Raw genomic sequence first — 6,000 nt, forward strand, 5'->3', positions numbered from 1 at the left:
TTCAAAGACTGCATTCATTTTAAAACAAACCATAACCTTTATTTCACCAATAAAGGTTTAAAATGCTTTACGTAGATTTTCAAATAATGATAATCTAAAATATCATGTTTACACACGACCATTACATAATGGTTTACAATACAAATATGTTACAACAAAATAAGTTTCTTGAATGCAGTTTTTACACAATATCATACAAGCATGGACTCCAAATCTCGTCCTTATTTAAGTATGCGACAGCGGAAGCTCTTAATAATCACCTGAGAATAAACATGCTTAAAACGTCAACAAAAATGTTGGTGAGTTATAGGTTTAACCTATATATATCAAATCATAATAATAGACCACAAGATTTCATATTTCCATACACATCCCATACATAGAGATAAAAATCATTCATATGGTGAACACCTGGTAACCGACATTAACAAAATGCATATATAAGAATATCCCCATCATTCCGGGACACCCTTCGGATATGATATAAATTTCGAAGTACTAAAGCATCCGGTACTTTGGATGGGGCTTGTTGGGCCCGATAGATCTATCTTTAGGATTCGCGTCAATTAGGGTGTCTGTTCCCTAATTCTTAGATTACCAGACTTAATAAAAAGAGGCATATTCGATTTCGATAATTCAACCATAGAATGTAGTTTCACGTACTTGTGTCTATTTTGTAAATCATTTATAAAACCTGCATGTATTCTCATCCCAAAAATATTAGATTTTAAAAGTGGGACTATAACTCACTTTCACAGATTTTTACTTCATCGGGAAGTAAGACTTGGCCACTGGTTGATTCACGAACCTATAACAATATATACATATATATCAAAGTATGTTCAAAATATATTTACAACACTTTTAATATATTTTGATGTTTTAAGTTTATTAAGTCAGCTGTCCTCGTTAGTAACCTACAACTAGTTGTCCACAGTTAGATGTACAGAAATAAATCGATAAATATTATCTTGAATCAATCCACGACCCAGTGTATACGTATCTCAGTATTGATCACAACTCAAACTATATATATTTTGGAATCAACCTCAACCCTGTATAGCTAACTCCAACATTCACATATAGAGTGTCTATGGTTGTTCCGAAATATATATAGATGTGTCGACATGATAGGTCGAAACATTGTATACGTGTCTATGGTATCTCAAGATTACATAATATACAATACAAGTTGATTAAGTTATGGTTGGAATAGATTTGTTACCAATTTTCACGTAGCTAAAATGAGAAAAATTATCCAATCTTGTTTTACCCATAACTTCTTCATTTTAAATCCGTTTTGAGTGAATCAAATTGCTATGATTTCATATTGAACTCTATTTTATGAATCTAAACAGAAAAAGTATAGGTTTATAGTCAGAAAAATAAGTTACAAGTCGTTTTTGTAAAGGTAGTCATTTCAGTCGAAAGAACGACGTCTAGATGACCATTTTAGAAAACATACTTCCACTTTGAGTTTAACCATAATTTTTGGATATAGTTTCATGTTCATAATAAAAATCATTTTCTCAGAATAACAACTTTTAAATCAAAGTTTATCATAGTTTTTAATTAACTAACCCAAAACAGCCCGCGGTGTTACTACGACGGCGTAAATCCGGTTTTACGGTGTTTTTCGTGTTTCCAGGTTTTAAATCATTAAGTTAGCATATCATATAGATATAGAACATGTGTTTAGTTGATTTTAAAAGTCAAGTTAGAAGGATTAACTTTTGTTTGCGAACAAGTTTAGAATTAACTAAACTATGTTCTAGTGATTACAAGTTTAAACCTTCGAATAAGATAGCTTTATATGTATGAATCGAATGATGTTATGAACATCATTACTACCTTAAGTTCCTTGGATGAACCTACTGGAAAAGAGAAAAATGGATCTAGCTTTAATGGATCCTTGGATGGCTCAAAGTTCTTGAAGCAAAATCATGACACGAAAACAAGTTCAAGTAAGATCATCACTTGAAATAAGATTGTTATAGTTATAGAAATTGAAACAAAGTTTGAATATGATTATTACCTTGTATTAGAATGATAACCTACTGTAAGAAACAAAGATTTCTTGAGGTTGGATGATCACCTTACAAGATTGGAAGTGAGCTAGCAATCTTGAAAGTATTCTTGATTTTATGAAACTAGAACTTTTGGAATTTATGAAGAACACTTAGAACTTGAAGATAGAACTTGAGAGAGATCAATTAGATGAAGAAAATTGAAGAATGAAAGTGTTTGTAGGTGTTTTTGGTCGTTGGTGTATGGATTAGATATAAAGGATATGTAATTTTGTTTTCATGTAAATAAGTCATGAATGATTACTCATATTTTTGTAATTTTATGAGATATTTCATGCTAGTTGCCAAATGATGGTTCCCACATGTGTTAGGTGACTCACATGGGCTGCTAAGAGCTGATCATTGGAGTGTATATACCAATAGTACATACATCTAAAAGCTGTGTATTGTACGAGTACGAATACGGGTGCATACGAGTAGAATTGTTGATGAAACTGAACGAGGATGTAATTGTAAGCATTTTTGTTAAGTAGAAGTATTTTGATAAGTGTCTTGAAGTCTTTCAAAAGTGTATGAATACATATTAAAACACTACATGTATATACATTTTAACTGAGTCGTTAAGTCATCGTTAGTCGTTACATGTAAATGTTGTTTTGAAACCTTTAGGTTAACGATCTTGTTAAATGTTGTTAACCCAATGTTTATAATATCAAAAGAGATTTTAAATTATTATATTATCATGATATTATGATGTACGAATATCTCTTAATATGATATATATACATTAAATGTCGTTACAACGATAATCGTTACATATATGTCTCGTTTCAAAATCATTAAGTTAGTAGTCTTGTTTTTACATATGTAGTTCATTGTTAATATACTTAATGATATGTTTACATATCATAATATCATGTTAACTATATATATAACCATATATATGTCATCATATAGTTTTTACAAGTTTTAACGTTCGTGAATCACCGGTCAACTTGGGTGGTCAATTGTCTATATGAAACCTATTTCAATTAATCAAGTCTTAACAAGTTTGATTGCTTAACATGTTGGAAACATTTAATCATGTAAATATCAATCTCAATTAATATATATAAACATGGAAAAGTTCGGGTCACTACACCGGGACTATCCAGAGGCATAATTTTGGGAGATATTCCGAGAACGCATATTGTGCAAACGGGCCCACCAACTATAGGTTATATGGCTGCACATGAAAATTGAACACGTCTTTCCAATTGATAACGTAGTACCATGCTAGCCCCCATTTCAATACTACGAAAGTATTTGATAATGCTAAAAACGAACATATATTTCATAGCATTATCCCTCAAGAAAGACAAGCTTTTAGTTGCAGTTGTCCTATTTACAAGGAATATTCGTCTAAATATTAAAAGGTGAAGACAAAAGGCAGATTCGACGAATTGAAGACGCAAACGACCAAAAAGCTCAAAAGTACAAAGTACAATCAAAGATTGATGAGAAACGTCTCAAAATTACAAGAGTACAAGCCGCAAAACGCAAAGTACAAGATATTAAATTATACGCAAGGACGTTCTAAAATCCAGAACCGGGACCAGAGTCAACTCTCAACGCTCGACGCAACGGACTAAAAATTACAAGTCAACTATGCACATGAATATAATATAATATATAATTAATTCTTAAAATTAATATATATATATATATATTATATTATATTATAAAACCGTCGGCAAGCTAGGAGCCAAGCTTGTGTGAGCTGGAATCCACAGCTCCGCACTCGCGAAGCTAATAAAGGCAACAACCACCGCACTCGCGAGGTCAAACAGTAAATGTGGGCCTATAAAAGGCCGAGCATTCGGCCGATTTTTACACATCTTTTTCTCTTCACTCATACGTAAACTTATATATATATATATTTATATTTTAATTTTAATTTTAAATCCTAATAATAAGGGTATGTTAGCGAATGTTGTAAGGGTGTAAGTCGAAATTATGTCCGTATAACACTACGCTATTTTTAATCATTGTAAGTTATGTTCAACCTTTTTACATTAATGTCTCGTAGCTAAGTTATTATTATGCTTATTTAAAATGAAGTAATCATGATGTTGGGCTAAATACTAAAATTGGGTAATTGGGCTTTGTACCATAATTGAGGTTTGGACAAAAGAACGACACTTGTGGAAATTAGACTATGGGCTATTAATGAGCTTTATATTTGTTTAACTAAATGATAGTTTGTTAATTTTAATATAAAGATTTATAATTGGACGTACCTATAAATAACCATATACACTCAATCGGACACGATGGGCGGAATATTTATATGTACGAATAATCGTTCATTTAACCGGACACGGGAATGGATTAATAGTCTATGGAATTATTAAAACAGTGGTGAAATTATGTACAAGGACACTTGGCATAATTAATAACAAAGTATTAAAACCTTGGGTTACACGCAGTCGATATCCTGGTGTAATTATTAAACAAAGTATTAAGACCTTGTTACAGTTTAAGTCCCCAATTAGTTGGAATATTTGACTTCGGGTATAAGGATAATTTAACGAGGACACTCGCACTTTATATTTATGACTGATGAACTGTTATGGACAAAAACCAGACGGACATATTAAATAATCCAGGACAAAGGACAATTAACCCATGGGTATAAAACTAAAAATCAACACGTCAAACATCATGAGTACGGAAGTTTAAATAAGCATAATTCCTTTATTTTCATATTTAATTGCACTTCTAATTATCACATTTTTATTTATTATCATTGTATTTAATTGCACTTTTAATTATCGTACTCTTTAATTATCGCAAGTTTATTTCATCACACTTTTATTTATCGCAATTTCATTATCGTTATTTACTTTATGCTTTAAATTAAGTTGTATTTATTTTTAATATTTTACATTAGGTTTTAACTGCGACTAAAGTTTTAAAAATCGACAAACCGGTCATTAAACGGTAAAAACTCCCCTTTATAATAATAATATTACTTATATATATATTTGTATTTTTATAAATTAAAACTAATATAGCGTTAAGCTTGTTTAAAAGATTCCCTGTGGAACGAACCGGACTTACTAAAAACTACACTACTGTACGATTAGGTACACTGCCTATAAGTGTTGTAGCAAGGTTTAGGTATATCCATTCTATAAATAAATAAATATCTTGTGTAAAATTGTATCGTATTTAATAGTATTTCGTTGTAAAATATAAGCTATTTCATATACACCTCGCATAACATCAGTATTCTGTGGTGTTGAAATCCAACATTAAGTTGACACCACCTTTAGGAGCGATAAACGTGTAATCGAAAAGGAATTCGAATGCCATGATTTATCATTGTAAGGGAAAGGAAATGCACATAGGATAGCGCAAAAACCGTGCAAAGCTCATAGACTGCAGCCATGGCCTTACGTGAAGCCGCCATGGTGCAAAGAAAAAGTGCACGCAACACATGCAAAGTGTTGCGCGACGCACAAAGAATCTTGCAACCATTACCTTACGCGGAGCCTCCATGGTGCAAAGGAAAAGTGCGCGCAACACATGCGAAGTGTTGCGAACCGCACAAAAAATCTTGCAACCATGGCCTTACGCGGAGCTGCCATGGTGCAAAGAAAAAGTGCGCGCAACACATGCGAAGTGTTGCGCGACGCACAAAGAATCTTGCAACCATGACCTTACGCGGAGCCGCCATGGTGCAAAGGAAAAGTGCGCGCAACACATGCAAAGTGTTGCGAACCACACAAAAAATCTTGCAACCATGACCTTACGCGGAGCCGCCATGGTGCAAAGGAAAAGTGCACACAACACATGCGAAGTGTTGCGAACCGCACAAAAAATCTTGCAACCATGGCCTTACGCGGAGCCACCATGGTGCAAAGAAAAAGTGCGCGCAACACATGCGAAGTGTTGTGAACCGCATAAAAACTCTTGCAACCATGGCCTT

The sequence above is a fragment of the Rutidosis leptorrhynchoides genome, chromosome 8 (genome assembly GCF_046630445.1).
Source record: "Rutidosis leptorrhynchoides isolate AG116_Rl617_1_P2 chromosome 8, CSIRO_AGI_Rlap_v1, whole genome shotgun sequence".
In the NCBI taxonomy this organism is placed as follows: Eukaryota; Viridiplantae; Streptophyta; class Magnoliopsida; order Asterales; family Asteraceae; genus Rutidosis; species Rutidosis leptorrhynchoides.